General features: G+C 34.2%; 1 long non-coding RNA gene across 1 annotated transcript; it reads right to left on the minus strand.

The window, feature by feature from the left end:
* Positions 1-906: 906 nt before the first annotated feature.
* Positions 907-19,730, minus strand: LOC117099316. The gene is made up of 3 exons (XR_004443761.1): positions 19,686-19,730; positions 3,362-3,442; positions 907-2,114 (listed from the first exon to the last, which is right to left on the minus strand). It is a non-coding gene; the product is annotated as an uncharacterized LOC117099316 (long non-coding RNA).
* Between the last annotated feature and the right edge of the window lie 260 nt (positions 19,731-19,990).

Genomic DNA, 19,990 nt, shown 5'->3' on the forward strand with positions numbered 1-19,990 from the left:
TCTTAACAACAGAGGAATAGACTCTGCCAAGCCTCAGGCTACACTTCTCAATTATTTTCAAAAACTAGTTACCTAATGACAGTTGCTTGGACATTAAACCTAATGCTAACTATTGGAGATACTTCATACCCTGTAACATGCTTAAATATCAGCGGGAATTGTCTAAAAACCCGATTTCTAAAGATTACTTTAGAAATTCTTACTTGTTTCTCTGAACTCTAATTTTTTCACACATCAGTTTTTATAAATAATTTGCTTCTTACTGCTATTAAGAAGTGGTAAGCTGACAGTTTCTCATATTTGCTCAAAGAAATCTTTGACACCCGTTTGTCAGAAGTCTTTTATTACTGTTGAGAAACTTGAGAAAAATATTTCCTGGAAAACACACTCAGGATTCCCTATCCCTTGGGAGTCATTCTGCTTTAGGAAGATTCTGTTCTGTAACAAGGATTCATGTGCTTGTTACCAATGCAAAGTTATGTTTTACCTGCTTTTCTAAAAACAGGAAGATTGCATAATATTTTATTTTTATTTTTTCCTAAAATGGAAGTGGTAATTAAGTGAGATATTTTAAAATTGTATTCTAGTTTTGTAAACAAAAATGTTTAATTCTACAGATTTGCAACAAATTAAGGAATGAAAATTTTTGTATTGTCATCGTATTACTATATATAACTGACATTTAGCTGGACACAGTGGCATGCACCTGTAGTCCCAGCTACTTGGGAGGCTGAGGCAGGAGGATCACTTGAGCCCAAATTCAAGACTGTATCACACTACAATCATGCCTGTAACTAGCCACTGCACTCCATCCTGGGCAACATAGTGAGATCCTGTCTCTAAAGTAAAGTGATGTTTTATTTTTGCAACTATGGTAAACACTGAAGGACTTTACACATATTTGTGATTTTAAATTGTTTATTTACCTAGCAGAGGTTCAGAGTGGCAAACTTTATAAACATTCTAAATTACATACTGACCAATCAACTCAATTACGTAGTATGGTTACAGCATCTAGTATCTTATAAAACTTTTACCTTTGAGGTCTGTCACCAGCAATTCCACCTTTACTAAAATAAAATATTTAAAGAATTCTAGAATTTAAATATTATGAAAAATTGATATTATGTCAGGTTTAACATTGTAAAATTACTCAAAGACATAATATGTACCTGAAGAAATACATGGCATCTTTGCTATGCAGAGTGGTTATTAAGTGCTAAGTGGTTGGCTCAGCATTTTTCTGTGTGTATGCAGTGAATTGCATAGAGTTCTTTTTTGAGAAATAGTTGCTGAATAAATAAACTTAGTAGATTGAACAAACACTGATAAAGTCATGTTAACACAGGCTATCAATGTGAACCTTGACAAAGCCTCATTAAGCATTTTAAAACAGTCTTCATTAAAACCTGAGTCTATATTAGAAATGTGTGTACAGATAAACAGATAATTAGGTATATAAAGTACATAATAACTCTGTAAGTAAATTAAGGTTCATGCATAAAAGAATCAGAAGGTTTATTTAAGGCTTTATATCTAACAGGAAATATAGCAATCTCTATCTTTTCCATTTTGATGATAATTTGGATTCGGAGTAACATTTCAAGTGAAATTTCTTAAGGAACATTAAATATCCGTTGTATTCAGGGCTATCACTCTGAGCGGACGCTGGTGAAATGTTGGCTCATTCTGTAATATCACACTGTCGGTTGGCTTTCATGTGTAATGTCTTCTCCCTATCATAACCTCTAGGTGGTCCCATAAGCAATTCTCCAAACCAAAGGACTGACAGACAATTAACATTTTGAAGTAGTCACTAAAGAAGAACAGCATTAGAAACTTTGAGAATTTTAAATAGATTTTCAATCTACTTGTACCATTAGGTATACTTTCTCTCAGGTCAGAAATGTGAAAAACACCTGGAAATACCTGAAGAGCTTGTTTCAAAGAATACAAATGGTATGTTGTACAGAAGCACTCGAAGTGCTAAATAACAAAAACGAAACACTCATCTGAGGATCAAGAGATGTGTATTTTTTTCTCAGCTGAGCTAATGACTGGTTGTGTGATCCTGGACAAGTCACTTAATTTGTCTTGGCCCTTCAGTTTTTCACCTGTTAAATGAGAGAAGTCAGAGATGCATTTGATTATTGTAAACCCTGAGAGTTTAAGCCCTAATGGATTCTACAGAAAGTGGAATCAAGTCAGGGGAGTATGAAGAAGGCACCTGAGTTCTGTTGGCAAGGGAAGAAGTTGGCCATCAGAAGTTGGGGTGCAAGAAAGGTAGAGGGTCAATGTGCCACACATTGCTTCATGCTCCGAGGAATCTCCCTTCTACTGCACAACTTGCTAGCTCAGTTCTTTTGGTGTTTCTGATTCTTATCCACAGGACACTGCAATCACTTGCTGGATGGTGTGTATGTGCTCAGAGTAATCATTTTACATCCAGCGACTTAGAGTGTGGTCCTAGGAAGTGGCAGCATTTCAGCCGCAGAAAGGAAGAGGATCAGTCTGAGCATTCTTGAAGAAGATTGCAAAACTGCTTTTAGTTCATGTAGTGTATTTCTAGTCCAAGATTTCTTTTAATGGGCAAAAAGAGATTTTTAAAAGAAGGAGAAACTTGGATGTTTCCTAAAGCAACATTCAAAGCAATTAAATGGAGCTTTTTAAGCAACATGATCTTTTTCACTCTCACAATCTCCTCTTTAGCCTTAAGTAAAAACCAAAAGAGATCTTTGAAAAATGATGATTTTTTATATTTAATATATGATCTTTTCATGTTTCTGCTGTTGTATGCTTTTGAGCTGTCTAACAACTATAGCTATGTAGCCAGCAGAAGGGCAGACTTGTCTTATATCCTGTGAAGAGGTGACTACCTGAAGTGTGAGAATGAAAGAAAAAATAAGAATTCTATAAAAGGTTTTACTACAGAGAATATAGGGCCAAGACCTTCATCTAACCCTGGATACACATTATTCTTAATAATGCATACCAGTATCTTTTTTTTCTTTTTTTTTTTTTTTTGGCCAACTTTAAGTCATGAGCTTACAAAAACTGACAATATTTTACAGAAACAGATTTTTTTTTAAAAAAGCATAATTCTATTTCCTGTATCTTTCACAGTTCTTTAATTTGAAACATATCACTTTTATCTCGTCTTGCTTTAACACCAGATTTGGTTTAATTAAATTTATGTCAAATGAACACATGAAACGAAAGGAAAATCGGAAAGCCTGCAGTTGCCCATTAGTGAGTCAGTGACTGCAGTGAAAGGCTTTTGAAGCCTGGCTTACTGCCAGGACAAGCTTGCAATGATGCTCGGAGACACCCATGATGCTTTGAAGGAAAGGACTTAGCTGACCTGAGCCTGCTCAATGGAATCAGTCAAAATCCTCATGGGCTGGATATAAAATCTGTAAGTCTTCTGTCTTCAACCATTTACCTGCCAAAGACAATGAGTAGGGGGTGTGAAACCACAATTCACATAGAAAATTAATTGTACTAGGGCCATTTCTTCTTATTATTATTACAGCATTATTGATTATGTGGGTGATTTTGTTTGTTTTGAAAGCTACATGCCAAGCCTTTGAAAGGCAGTGCCAAACTGTCAATCCTTGGAGCTACTCTATCAAAACAATGTTTAACTTTGGCTCTCTTAACTGAAATACCCGTCAATTAGTCAAATAATATATGCTATTAGCGAATATAAAAAGCATAACCTTCAGGAGCTAATATTTAGAGCTTTGCAAATTTGTCACTGTTAAAACACCTACGTTTAAAAATACACGAAGCCCTAAATGTTTTGACGCTGCTGCTAAAATGCAAAGTAAAATCCCATGTCTCATATTGTTTCTGATACCACATGATCTTTGCATCTTTGTACTTGAACACATTTATACATTCAGCTTCTGCACTTTCATATAAAAATATATCGAATAACTCCATGAATCAAATAATGATGTTTGTTCTGATTTTGTATTCAAAAAACATGTTCTTAAAGAATACATATTATTTGGTTTCCTCTTTTTGCTTAGTGGGATCTGATCCACAGGTTCAGTTGCATTTTGTATTTTCATACTTTAGACATTAAAGCCTTTACAAAAACTTTCAACACTAAAATAAATAACTCATTAGGGAGCAGCAGGGTGCGCTGATGTTAGTAAAACACGATATTTAAAAGTAAGCTTGGTTAGCATCTAGGAATATCAAAGGGACTAGGGAAGGCAAGAGAGGGATGTCAGTAGCTATTTTTTCTTTGTCCTGCTTTAAAATAATTTAAAGAAAGGTCTAAATGTTCCAAAAGTCAAATGGATATTATTGGAGGTGCTTCAACAATCCATTCATACCAAACATCATCAATGTGCTTGTTCAATTTCTAATTTACTCAGTTCTGCTATTCTCGTACAGGCATACTGTTTTATATTTTCCACCTCTTCTATATGCTTTGCTTTTTTCCCTATTATTTCATTTATAACTTAAAATAAAAGTAAAACAAACAAAAAGTAAAAACCCTCTAAGGGTTGCGATTTTTCCATGTGAAAAAGGTTCCATTCACAGATCCAATGTGTCTTTCTATGTTCTAAGATAAGTGTCTGCACTGGAACACCATATTAAGAGTTGCCTTCGGTAGGATATAATTTTGAGAAGAGAAATGATTTCTGCCAACAGTTAAAGATGAGACATCATTTCTTGGCCAATAGAAAAGTCCTTAATTTTGTGGAATCGATGAAATATGTTCATCTGGATTCTGCCACTTGCCTCTAGTTAGATATTAGTAGTCTTTTCATTTTCATGAGATCAAATAAGATATGAAAATATTCAGTGTTTGCAAATTCCACAGGATATAGTACAATCCTAGTAATATAAGAAAAAAGATGGGTTTAATTTGTACTCACATTACCTCTGATGAGGTTGAAAATGTAAGTTTATATTTAAATAATTTACTCCTTAAAATCATTCTATCTTTGTTCTCAATATACATTTAACATGTAAAATATTTTATAACACCAACCACACTTCTTTAAATGTAAATACTTATAACTAAAAAGGAAGAACTGCATGTTTATGAAACAGGAATTATTATACTTTAATTCAAAATTCTCAGGGCCATAAATATTTTTCTGTATAAAATTTTGTCAGTTCTTTCAAATATTTTGTCTTGTAAAGTATGAATTATATTATTTGTTACAAATTGCACGTGATCATGATAACTGAGAATAATTTTTAAATGCTCTAAGAGGCTAATAATGAAAGCTTTAAGAGATTGATTATATTTGTCAACATGATATGCAATAGTCTTGCTTGCGTTTTATTGTGTTAAGATATTAGATATCCGCTTTACTTTATTCTTGGAGACTTTTTCAAAGGGTTAGAGGAGAAAATAAGCAACCACTCAAAACTATCTTAGAGACTGCGCAGAAATATTTATTTTAGCTTGCAAAATATTTGCCAAGTAAGGTCTTTTCCAACCAGAATACATAGTGACCACAGTATTCAGGCAAATTTTTTCTTTTTATTTCTTTTCTGAATTAGTCTAGCAATTGTGTAGTAGAGCTTTTCCCCCTGGCACTAAGGACCTAGTCTCTTTATTTCACATTTTAAAACCAAATTGCCAGAAGTGTCTGAAAGACTGTACTTCAGGAAAAAAAAAAAAAAAAAAAGCACTTCAGGGCCAAGCTTTTGCTAACACACTGAGCATTAAGAGATGAATCAAGGGCGTAACAGAATGCTGAGAGCACCTTTGCACTGGAATCAAAGGCACATCACGAGGAGTCAACATTTTGCCTGAAGTTGCTCGCTCTGACTCTCCCATTGCCTGTAATAAAGTAGCTAAAAGGACATTTGGGACAATCCTGGGCCAAGCAGAGCTGTTTCAGATCCACCTAAAAAATCATAACCAAAAGAAAAAGTGATTCTGAGCAACATCTCAATCCAATTCTTTATACCTGTCCATAGAGAAGAAAATGTATGGTGAGGCATGACCACACTTACTGGGATTGAGGTTCAGGTAGTTGTTCCTGAACAGACTCCAGTAACTAGCCACCTGTTTGAACTCTGCCATCATTTTGATTCAGTCAGTGTTAGTTTTGGAGTCTCTGTTTCACTAGGATGCAAATTCCCGAGTTGTATTTTCTGATTTTTTCAGGTACTCAAAGTGGAAATTTTGGGATGAAATGACAAGGGGGAAAGAACAAAATAAGTCTTTTAAAAATGATCCATGAAGGTATTTTTTACCCCATGTAGCTGTCAACAGTAAGAATATCCATCAGGAAGGGCTAGTTCAAAGTAGAGATTAATACAGAAGCCCTATGGTTCTGATTTTGTTAATGCCTCGCAAAGTGTCTTCATATCACTTCCAAAGAAAAGAAAATTGCTCACAAATGCCATTTATTCATTTATACTTGTACAATGAAACAAGCAGATCAATAAATGTATATAAAGCAGTTGAAGCATTAAGAAACCAAACTTCATTGCATCAATTTTTTTGTTGTATAACTAACTGCATTCGTAATTTCAAACAGATGCTAAATTGCAAAGACAGTCCCATAATTTCAGGTACCTTTTCAACACAGAATTCTTTTTAAGAATTAAGAGTAGATAACTCATTTTCATATTATCCCCTAAATAAAATACATGAATATATAAATATGTTTATTTTCTTAGGTTAAAATGGTGCCACTGAGAACAGATAGTTAGAGGTTAAAAAAACTGTTTCTAATATAATGTTAGAAATATGATTATTCCTCATATAAAATGCAAAATATTTAAATGGAACAAAGATCTTATATATGCAATTCTAGCTTAAAACTCAAATGAAAGCATTTTTATTCAACTGGAAAATAATATTTTTTTCATAACTGCAGTCATCCACAGGAGAGCCTGTGTCACTTTCGTTTTTTAGAACAATAGCTTGTTTTGTCTGTTGTCAACATTGGCATGTAAAATGCTTGTAGTCATATTTTAGAAATCACACAGGGTTCATCTTCAAGTTCTGTCATTACAAATCTCCTAATTCTAACAATATAATTACAAAATATTAAAATGTTCACAGCAAAGGGACATACAAGTTTGAAGGTTCCAGTCAAACTGATTATACAAAATGATAACACGAAGGTTGTCCCAACATAAAAGCTGACAAGTCAAAAGTGGGGATAATGTGCATTTTCACTAGCAAAAATAAAGATTCTGTGCATCAGGACAGCCATATTCTCATGATCAGAGCTGTTACTGGAAGAAAGGGCTTTGATAAAGACCACTAATTTTGCACAGAGGCAAATTTGAAAGAAACAGTAAGAGTGAATGTGCCCAGTCCACCTCTAAAATATTAATTAGTACACCTCTGGAAAGATGAGCCTTTATGTTCCAGTTACAAAGACAGGGTGCATTCACGAACCTAGTTCAACATTCACCCTGGATAGCGATGGGGTGCAAAAAGGAAGGCAGCGATGAAGTCACTTACAGTTTGCAATTCAGCTGTCATGTGGAAGTCTGCAGTAGGTATGAGCAAAATATACTGTGAAGAATATGTGGCTCAATATTATACAGCAAAATCGAACTTTGCAACTGCTTATGCATAATTAACTACCTGGGACTAGCCTGCTCTGGTGCACCACTTTATAGAGTAATAAAAATTTAAACTAAACATACAGACTCCTAGGTAACTGTGGTCACAGTACAACTCTATCTTCCTTTGCAGGCTTATTATTTCCTGAAGCTGTGGCTGACGGGTTCTATGAGCACACATTTTTGCATATATTTTGTTTATGTGCAAGTCTTGGCATTTCAGCCATCTCCTGCTGAGGCCCCTTCCAACCATATGCTTCTGTTTTTCTTCATTAGGTGATGTGATCCCTTTTGACTGTTGCATGCACGTGAAAGGACAGTGGGCTTTGGGGGGAGAAGAAGCCCTGCTTTAAGAGAGTACACGTCAGTTGGCCTTCAGCTGTTTGGAGTTGATTAGATCTGACAAGTGTTGAAGCTACTCATCGTAATGGATGTCTCTGCTTTAGCAGAGAGGGGGTGAAAAGGATGTAATTCCCAGTGAAAGAAAGCAACATGAACTATTATTTAATTACTGCTTAATATATAACTCCCTAGGAGTCCCTGTTGATTTACAGTTCTAGCTTCTTCTTTTCTTTATTAATGGAACAATCTAGCCTTTCAATGCGATGTGGTTGAACCACACCTGTTATTGATAGGGACTTTCCCAAATGAACAAGGCAAATAATCCATTATAATACCCAAGCATGTATGATTCTGAAATGATTAATTTCTTTTCAAATATAGAAGTTACTGTTTTCACCCCATTAAAAAACAAAACAAAAAAACAAAAACCTTGCGCTAGTATTGCCCAGGCTTATTTCTTTCACTGGTTTAGGATATGGTGTGCATATTTCTGAATACTCTGAACACCAACCTTTTTAATTCTCTAGATTCTAGGAATCAATTAGGAGCCTCCACTCTCTCCTTCCATTTTCACACCAATAGGATGCCGAGTTAAGTAGACATAGTTTCGTATTGTTCTTTGATCGCATGCAATTTCTGGATGCCCCGAAGCTGACTTTTGTCAGCAATCCACCTTCTACAGAATTTGTTGTCCTACTGGGGAAATGCAACTTTAAAATCTGAAAGTAGTATTGCAAGTCTGTTATTCATTTCCAAATTACAGTACTTTTTGGATACAAGTTCTAAAGTATTGTTTTCATTCCTTTCTTTTACTGGGAAAACAGTCAAGGCAAAAGAGTGATTGGGTTTTGGGTCTGGGTTTGATTCTACTCACATAGTATATTAAAGTTGCATGCTCACTGAAAATATTTAAGTAGAAGGGTTCTGTCCACATATTAAATATATAGCAATAAGATTATTTAATTTTTTATTCTCTTCAGTATATAATATGTAATAATTATATTGGTAATGTTTCTTCTATTTTCTTTTTTTGGCTACAGTTTATATTTGCCTTACCCAATTTTGCTGAAGGATTATTCTTAACATATAGTATCTATAACTTATAGTAGTTTATGACATTCATGCAAATTTTTCAACTAACATTTCACAAATAAACACATATCATCCTTTAGAAAACACGTTATATTTGTGCCAAAATCTGACACAGAGAAGAAAACACTCTGTATTATATAGTCCGTATGTTTAGTTTAATCATTTTTAGCTTATATCATTTTTAAAGTATTTTGCTATATCCACATGTAGGCTGATAAAACTTTGAAACTTGTGGCTTTCTTTTAAAGGTAGCCAATTCACTAATTTGGATATTATCAGAAAACAGTTCATATGATAATACTAGACTGTCTAATGTTTTTATACTCTACATTTTTGTTTTCCTGAGAAATTATCACATTCAGCTGATTTAAGTATATATAAAATAGAAGCAAATACCTCACAAATCACAACAACACAATTTGATTTTAAAAGTTTTCATTTAGGTTTTTCCAAAGCTAAATCCTGACCTCTTCCACATATTTTAACATTTTCCCTTGCAGTCATGTAGGGAAATACGTTTTTTATCCAATGACTCTCATTCACGTAGATCTTTGTTTTATATGGAGGGAGGATTTATTTTCCATTTGTGAGTATGGAGGCTGTTGCCTGTTTGCTTTGGAATATTTTATTACTTTGAAACAGAATGTGAGTGTATAATTTTGTAAATGATCTCTTTCTTTAGTTTACTTGTGTAAATATAGATCAAATATTGGTAATCTTGGAGAAGGAAAGGCTATTTACGTGGCAGTTTCTAAAATGAAATAGTAGCTATGCCAAATTGAACAATTTGAGCTTTTATGCCAATTAAACAGTTTGACTCCTGATATAAAACTTGGTGGTTTGAAACCAAATGTTAAAAATAGGGAGTAGAATTCACCATATATTGTGAAGATAAAATTGTATTTTTAAGTTTGCAAAACAATTTTTTTGTAACTAATACTACTATGTCTAAATTTTCCCTGATAACACACAAATGGTTTCTTTCTTTTGTGGTTTCTCAAGAAAAAATAATTTAATTAAAAATTAAATTCTAGCATTTTGAATGTAAGGTCAATCAAGCTTCATATAATTCCCAATGTTTTTACATTCTTACTTTTTTCTCTGTTCTTTACAGTTTTTTTTTTTTTTTTTCAGGGAGAAAGCAAAAATAAATAAATAAGAAAAGTAACCATTTTATGTCTTATGTGACAAAAAGTCATCGTCATTCATAAAGAGAAACTCGGGTATTTCATTCTGTAGTGCAGCACAGAGCAAAAACTGCTGATTAAATTCAAAGTGTAAACTCCCTCAGTAATTGAGCTATAACAAAAGAGTATTGAAAGAGTAGGTGGGTCTCTTCCCCCCAAGACAAGTATCTTACTGTTAATTAATCTGGTGGGGGATTATGAGATAGAATAATTTACAATACTACATTTGCTATACAACAGATCATCTTCTATTTTAAGGATTTTTTTTCATGATTTATGGGATTTTACAGGTTTAAAAGAGAATTGAATTTTAAAAAAAAAGTTTCTATGTGGATAAATATAAAGCTACCTAAATCATACAACTTTGCTGATGCAGAAGAAATTTCAGTGTTTAGGTCTGGAGGTAAGAAATTTCCCTTAGATGATCAGAAACATTAATATCCCTTTTGCCTCTCCTTTTTTTTAAAATGAAAGACACACATACACACACATACATACACACAAACACACACACACATACACACACACAACACACACACACACATACACACACACACACCCCAGGTTACCACAGCTGCATAACAGGCTCCTGTTGGCCCTAAGGACAAATTCCTGGGTAGTTTTAATGACTAAAACAATTCTAATAAGAAATTATTACTTAAGGGCATCAAAATCCCTTAAAAGGTAAAATATTTTTAAAAGTGTTTCTTGTCTCATACTCCCAGACAACAATAAAATAACCAACACGTAAAATTTTAGGGAAGCAGAAAACACTTAAACTAGATTTTGTGTCTAAAGAGAAAATTTTATCCACAGAGCTCATAACAGATTTTGAGTCTTTTTTACTCAAATCAGAAAAAACACTTGCCATTATTTTCATGTTTTCAAAGCAAGTTCAAACATGACTATTGTATAAATGATGTAAAAGTTTAACCTGAATCAAATATATAACACTTGTGTAATTACAAAGAATCTTCATGAAACTCATAAAAAGTATCCTATCATTTCTGCAAAGAGATTTGTAGATGAGAATTTTGTACCACATAGATATTCGATGAACGTTTAAAATAATAAAATGATCTTTTTCATACATGTATCGAATGGATTATTGGTAGCGGTTAAAATAAAATCTTAGGTCTCCTACTTTATATTCCTATTTGATAAGTATTTTAATTTTTATTAAAATAAATTCTTAGGTCTTCTAATTCCTATTTTAATTTGATTTAATATCCAGAAAGAATACTGCTGCCCAGAAATTCGTCTAGCAGCAGCAGTTTTCTCCAGTTATACACATGAATTGGATATCCGGTAGAGGAACGGTGGTTAGTTTAAGAGAAGACACCTCACCCCAAAATATAGGTACTACGCAAATTAACAATTCAAGTTCTATCTCCTTGTTTTTCAGAGAGCAGCGCTCACTGTACATGGCTCTATCAGCTGTCTGCACTAAAGACTCAATCCTAAATCTAAAGGAAAACAGTGGAGTTTTACAAACTACTTTTCTTAATTATCAAAAGTACAAGGGTGGTATTCTTGCTTCATTTGTGGGTCCACTCCAACTCCAACAGATCTGAAACCATTACAACACATGGCAGTTGGTCGATAGTGTGGAAAAACCTCATTTACTGACTGGCCAGACAGTTTTAAAACCTTCAGATTTTTCTAAGTCTAGGTTATTAACTGTCTGACTGTAATCACATCTTCACCATAGGGAGCTTCAAAAGCTTTTCATTTGCATTGAATCAGTTGCCTTCCTCCCTGTCTTTTTTTCCCCCTGGAAATAAGCTTAAATAATTCAACAAACTACACACATGGCTAGTGATTATTGAACCATTCTGAAAACACTCGAGGCAAATGGGCCATTATGTAGTGGGAATTAAAACTTTCCTTCCAGTTACTGGGAGGGTACGTATCCATACATAGCACATATATTTATCTGAAGCATTTCTTTGGTACTCTCCTTTTGCCTAAAACAATGTGGAAAAATACCTACAACTGTGCTATAACTTTTATTTGCCAGTGCTGTTTTCGGAGGTTATTAGGTCAGATAAAATGCCTTTTGGTGTGCATATATATTCAACACTTCTTTCCCCAAGTGTGGAGACTAAGTTACTTTAAAATAAAATATAGTACTTTTCATAGACATACTACAGATGAATAAAAACAAAGAAATTACATTAGCTTAGTCATTCATTTTCATACTTGGATCATAACAGGATTAAACATGTTTGGCCACTTGATGTAGCCTTCACTACAAAGATTTATATTTGGTAAGGACTGTGTGTAAAAGTGGTTATGGATGTTTTACAATTACAGACACACAAACTTTTGAATTCTCCAAAATCTGAAGAATAGTTTGTCATTTGTGTTGCCATCTGTTTTTGTAGATTTCATGATTGAAGATAAAACCCCCAAGCAATGTCAGAAATTACCATCTGATGCTAGATTTTAACAATAACAAAACATATAAATTTAAAAAAGAATATTTTTATTGTCATCGTGCTTTTGTTTCTCTAAGCAGACAGCAATAAAAAACTCAAAGAATAAGGGGCAGAAAAAACAAATATTTTACGAGAACAATAAATTTTCAATCGGATAATGAATAGTTGTCAGTGGCTGCAGAGTGGAAAATTTATTAAGAATAGGTATTTTTTTCTTTAAACATTGACCTTGAAGTCTTAAAAATGAATACTACATTGCAGAAGGCTAATTCATATTTTTATTAAAGCACCAGCTATTAGATATTGTGTGTGCCCTGACACTCACCAAAGTTAAGAATTTGGCTGCTAACAATTTTATAGTAATGTATCTTTTGTGATGAGAGAGACAGACAAATACTTTCCATTTTTGTTTTATATTTTAGTATTTATATAGCTCTGTAGCTGACTTCTAGCAGTGTACAACCTTTGTCAAACAAGATACATTTGTCTACATTATGATCTATAGAAACCATATATGTAAATGAACTCAAAAACCTTGTGTTCAATTAACATACCATATATACTATGTGGAATTAAACTGGTCTCTATTATAGACGCAAATAAATAAATAAAAATGTTTCCACTGATTGAAAAAATAAAAGATTTTTGGGGAATGAGTATTTTATTGCAGATCTTATTTAGAATTGCCAGTTCATGGTGATAATGAAAAGTAAATCAACTTAAAAAACGCATATGGATTTGACAGAAAAGAGTCGTGTGTGTCATGAGTGATCAGTGACAACATGTGTTGTTTGAGTTCATGTATCTCTGATCTTCTGTATGCCATTTTTCTAATTCTTTATCACAGAATGAATCCTGGCTCATAATCAGCTCTTACTATTTCCTGTTGAATGCACCTACTTGCTTTACTGTTTCTAGGTAGATATTACCTTCAAAAGCAGTCACAGGGCCCAGCATGATGGCTTTTGTTTGTAATTCCAGGACTTTGGGAGGCCAAGGTAAGCGGATCACTGGAGGGCAAAAGTTCGAGACCACCTTAGGCAACACAGGGAAAACCTGTCTCTACTAAAAATATAAAAAAATTGCCAGGCATACTGGTACATGCCTATAATCCCAGCTACTTACGAGGCTGAGGCAGGAGAATCACTTGAACCCGGGAGGTGGAGGTTACAGTGAGCCGATATGGTGACACTGCACTCCAGCCTGGGTGACAGAGTGAGATTCTGTCTCAAAAAAATAAAATAAAAAAAGGAAAAGAAAAATCAGTCAGAGCCATCCAGAATTTTATTTTAATATGTGTTTTTATGATTTGTTTAATTTAATATAGGTTTTGTTGATTATATTTTTATTATATGTGTCTTTACTGCTATTTCCCTGTGTTTGCTAATTACTTCTGACAATTACTCCAACAGCTTGGCTGTCTTAACTACTCTTACTTTACTATAGCCCCAAGGCAGAGGTTCATCCACTTCTTTGAGGGTGTGGGAAAGAAGTGGGTTATTGGCTGCTTTGAGAATCTGATTTCAATTATGTGTCCTCTTCTTCAAAAATATACATGCCCAAAACATTTTACACAGAAACTTCAGGGTTCACAGACCCAGTGAAATCTATCTACAATTAATGGAACTCAGATTAAGATCACTTAACCTAAAGAGAGTTATTCACCTTATTGCACTGATTTTTAATACAAGTAGTGAAGTTCTTATCTGACTCTGTTGGACAAAATAAGAGGTGTGTAAACTATGGTCCTCAAGTGATGCCTTGCTGCCATCTATTTTTATAAATAAAGTTTTATTGAGACACAATTCAGCCTGTCCATTTATATATTATCTCTGGCTGTTTTTGTGCTACAACTGCATTGTTAGTAGCTGCAACAAAGACCGTATGTCTAAAGCCTGCAATAATTACTATGTGACCTTTTACAGAAAGCAGCTTGCCACCCACTGGCCTAAATGTGTGGTATGAATACAGAGAATAGTTCATATTCTTCAAGAAGCTAAAACTGTAAGTTTAACATGAACTAATACAACCAAGTGTCTACAAAACAAGTGATTTTTATTTTATATAAGTAAAAAAATAAGAATAATAGTATGATGGTACCTGTCTACAATGGAGATCCAAAGGACATTAGACAGTCCTGGATATCACATTTTAGTAGAGTAATTAACATATTAGTGTCTTCTTTTGTTTTGTTTTCCTGTAAGAGTAACATGATGAAAATACACAAAACAATACGTTTAGAAAAAAGCAATTGAACAAGGAGGTTTAACATGGAAAAGAAGAGATAGGAAGGTAGTGGAGTGGGTAGAGGGAAATAATAGCCATTCTAAAATATTTTAGTAACTTTTGTGAAATGTGGAGTTTAATGTATGTTACCCCAGAGGCAGTAACACGTTGGTAAACTAATTTTTTGAAGTAAAAATCCTGATTTGTGGTATTTGCTGATTTTTGTAGTGTAAATATTTCCACCACAGTTAATTTCAGGCTACCAATGTGAAGCCATTGAATGCAGAGCTGAGAGGAGATACACAGGATTGCCTTTCAAAGCCATCAAGCTCAGCTCCAGCACACCACTGCAGCCAGAGGGCGGAAGTGGCACATTCAGCTTGAAGCTATCTCTAGAGAGAAAACATGGCTTACTGTAAGAAACCTTATGATTTCAACTGGTTTCCTCAGACTGTGGTAAATTCCTTTTCTAAGAACATGTTTACCGGAAACTGTGTATGCACTTGATGGGCACACTAAGTAACTAAACGGAAAGTAAGAAGAAAGTTGTATTTTAATCTCATGCAATGGTTTATGATTCCACGATGTTTAAATATGAGTTAAGACACGTAAACTAAACATAGCAAATAACTAGAGATGACATCTTTTACTTGTTTTCCTGTAGCTCCTTGAGGGAAGGAATCTCAGAAAACCTCCCCTGATGTATGTGAGACATTGTGTGCGAGTGCCTAAACACATCATTGATACCTAGAAGAATTAACTTCCTTAAATGGCTGAAGGGAAAAAATGGCTTAAGGTCAATTTACTCTCATAATTCTCATTTTATGAAATGAAAAACCAATGCATTTGACAAAATCTATTTCTTACCAAGTTGAAATAATAAAAGTGAGAGCAGGTCTAGGCTAACTCTCTTGGTTGTCTACCCAACAGCCAATTCCTACTCTTACAGAACTGCAATCGTATCGAAGCAGTCTTCCATGTTAGGAGGATCTGGGCCTCTGTACAACCTTCAGGGAAAATGTTAGTAACAATCTCCTTGTTAAAGAGTATTTTAAAAGTAGGTATGTAAAGTTATTCAAACCAATGGGCAATGGGGAAAACGTGCTCTTTGTGTTCTGAGAGAAGAACGAAGAGGCATTCTCTTTTCAGGCATTCATGCACCAACTATAAGATTATTTGGACTTATCCAGCCATACTATGATTATGAAGGTTAAGACAAGAGCCAACATTCCTAGGGTGGCAGAGAATAAATATTTTTAAAAACTGAGTGCTGAGTGGAGCTGTTGAATAACTGGTTTAACTATCCCTGGAACCATGCTGCTTCTGAACTTCTTTTAATATAAAGATAAAATGAAGGTAACATAAATATTTTTATAGACAAACAAAAGTTGAGGTAATTCATTAACAGCAGATCTGCATTACAAAAAAAATCAAAGAAAGTCTTGCAGGCTCAAGTATGATACCAGCAAGAAATTTTGATCTACACAATAAATGAAGAATTTTAGTCTTTGCAAACTAAGAGTAAATATATGATGCATTTTGTTTTTAATTTCTGTGAAGTATAATTATCTCAAGAGCAAAATACTAACAATATATCATTTGCTTTATAATATATATAAGAATAAAATCTGCAAAAACAATAGCCAAGGATGAGAGGGAAGAGATTAATACTACACTGTGAAGTAGAATAATACTATTTGAAGATACGCTTTGGTAGCTTTAAAATGTATATATATTTTCAATTTTTCTAAAATAATTATTCTATGTGCAGGTTTGTTACATTGGTATACGTGTTCCATGGTGGTTTACTGCACCTATTGATCTGTCCTCTAAGTTCCGTCCCCTCATCCCCTGACCCCCACAACAGGCCCTGGTGTGTGATGTTCCCCTATCTGTGTCCATGTGTTTTCAATGTTCAACTCCCATTTATGGTGAGAACATGCAGTGTTTGGTTTTCTGTTCCTGTGTTAGTTTGCTGAGGATGATGGCTTCTGGCTTCATCCATGTTCCTGGAAAGGACATGATCTCATTCCTTTTTATGGCTGCATAGTATTCCATGATGCATATGTACCACATTTTCTTTATCCAGTCTATCATTGATGGGGAATTGGGTTGGTTCCATGTCTTTGCTATTGTAAATAGAGCTGCAATAGACATACATGTGCATGTGTCTTTATAGTAGACTGATTTATATTCCTTTGGGTATATACCCAGTAATGGGATTACTGGGTCAAATAGTATTTCTGGTTCTAGATGCTTAAGGAATCACCACTCTGTCTTGCACAATGGTTGAACTAATTTACATTCCCACCAACAGGGTAAAAGCATTCCTATTTCTCCACAGCTTCACCAGCATCTATTGTTTCCTGACTTTTTAATAATTGTCATTCCGACTGGCATGAAATGGTATCTCATTGTGGTTTTGATTTGCATTTATCTGATGATCAGTGATGTTGAGCTTTTTAACATATGTTTCTTGGCCATGTAAATGTCTTCTTTTGAGAAGTAGCTGTTCATATCCTTTGCCCACTTTTTGATGGGTTGTTTGCTTTTTTCTTGTAAACATGTTTAAGTTCCTTGTGCATTCTGGATATTAGACTTTTGTCAGAAGGGTAGATTGCAAAACTCTTCTCCTATTCTGTAGGTTGACTGTTAACTCTGATGATAGTTTCTTTGGCTGTTCAGAAACTCTTTAGTTCAATTAGATCCCATTTGCCTATTTTGGCTTCTGTTGCCGTTGCTTTTGATGTTTTAGTTATGAAGTATTTGCCCATGCCGATGTCCTGAATGGTATCGCCTAGGTTTTCTTCTAGGGTTTTTATGGTTTTGGGTTTTACATTTAAGTCTTTGATCTATCTTGAGTTAATTTTTGTAAAAGATGTAAGTAAACAGTCCAGTTTCAGTTTTCTGCATATAGCTAGCCAGTTTTCCCAGCACATTTACTGAATAGGAGATCCTTTCTCCATCGTTTGTTTTTGTCAGGTTTGTTGAAGATCAAATGGTTGAGATGTGTGGTGTTATTTCTGAGGTCTCCATTCTGCTCCATTAGTCTATATGCTTGTTTGGTACCAGTATCATGCTGTTTTGTTTCGGTTACTGTAGGCTTGTAGCACAGTTTGAAGCCAGGTAGTGTGATGCCTTCTACTTTTTTTTTTTTTCTTAAAATTGTCTTGGCTATATGGGGTCTTTGATTTCATATGAAATTTAAAATAATTTTTTTCTAATTCTGTGAAGAATATCAATGGTGGTTTGATGGTAATATTATTAAATCTATAAATGACTTTGGGCAGTATGGACATTTTCATGATATTGATTCTTCCTATCCATGAGGATGGAATGTTTTTCCATTTGTTTGCATCCCTCTTATTTCCTTGAGCAGTGGTTTGTAGTTCTCCTTGAAGAAGTCCTTCGGCATACCTTGTTAGCTGTATTCTTAGATATTTTATTCTCTTTATAGAAATTTTGAATGGGAATTCATTCATGGTTTGGCTCCATGCTTGCCTATTGTTTGTGTAAAGAAACGCTTGTGATTTTTGCACATTGATTTCGTATCCTAAGACTTTGCTAAAGTTGCTTATCAGTTCAAGGAGTTTTGGGGCCCAGATGATGTGGTTTTCTAAATGTAAAATCATGTCGTCTGCAAACAGAGACAATCTAACTTCCTCTCTTCCTATTTGAATACTCTTTATTTCTTTCTCCTACCTGATTGCCCTGGTCAGAACTTCCAATACTATGTTGAATAGGAGTGGTGAGAGAGGGCATACTTGTGCGGGTTTTCAAAGGCAATTCTTCCAGCTTTTCCTCATTCAGTATGATATTGGCTATAGGTTTGTCATAAATAACTCTTACTATTCTGAGAAATGTTCCATCAATACCTATTTCATTGAGAGTTTTCAACAGGAAGGGATGTTGAATTTAATCAAAGGCCTTTTCTGCATCTATTGAGATAATCATGTGGTTTTTGTCTTTGGTAAAAATCCATGTAAAAAAAAGTGTATATTGTAAACCCTTGAGTGACAATTTAAAAATTAAAATGAGGTACAAAAAATAAGCTGATCAGGAAGATAAAATAAAGTCACTTTCAAATGCTCAAGTATCCCAAAAGAAGAAGAGGAAACAAAAAAACATTAGACAGTAGAAAAGTAGCAAGATGGCAGATGTAAATTGGATGATATGAAAAATTGTCTAAAACATTCATGGTGTAAACACCCTAATTAAAAGGCAAAGATTGATAGATTTGATAGAACAGCAGAACTCACTTCTGTATTGTCTATAATAAATCCACTTTAAATATAAGGATATAGATAGGTTAAAAGTAAAAAGACAGAAATCAGATATACTATGGAAATTCTAATCAAAAGAAAGTTGGATTGGCTGTGTTAATATCAGACAAAGTAGACACTAGAACAAGTCATACTGGCAGGAATAATGAGAAACATTATATAATGATAAAGGATCAGTTCATCAAAACTATATAACAATCCTAAATGAGTATGCATCTAACAGTAGGCTTCCAAATTTGACCTTGATATGTACTAAGAATGATCCTGTTTGAGAGATCGTTCTTATACATACTTGTTTTTTAAAATACTGTTTATTCTTCAACTAATAGTCATATCATGTCATATGTCCACTTGCAGAGGTAATTTTTCTTAGTTTATAATTGGTAGCATACATCTCTAAGATATATTAATAAATAATATGAGGCCGGGTGTGGTAGATCACTTGAGGTCAGTCGTTTGAGACCAGCCTGGACAACATGGTGAAACCCTGTCTCTACCAAAAATACAAAAATTAGCCAGGCATGGTGACATGTGCAAGAAATCCCACCTACTTGGGAGGCTGAGGCAGGAGAATCACTTGAACTCGGGAGGTGAAGGTTGCAGTGAGCCCAGATTGCACCATTGCACTGCATCCCTGGACAACAGAGCAAGACACCATCTGAAAAAAAGAAAAGAAAAAGGAAATATGAATAACCGTTGAGGATTCCTTCTCCTCCACTGGTTTGGCAATTTGACAACTTTGAGATCAGAAAATGTTCAGGGTCATATCTTTTAGAATACTTGGGTACAGAGATGAGTCTTGATTTTTTTTAAGAATATTGAATATGAAAACCTAGGCAGACATAAGAAAATGCAC

Source organism: Trachypithecus francoisi, unplaced genomic scaffold (assembly GCF_009764315.1).
Source record: "Trachypithecus francoisi isolate TF-2019V2 unplaced genomic scaffold, Tfra_2.0 Lachesis_group16, whole genome shotgun sequence".
NCBI lineage: Eukaryota > Metazoa > Chordata > Mammalia > Primates > Cercopithecidae > Trachypithecus > Trachypithecus francoisi.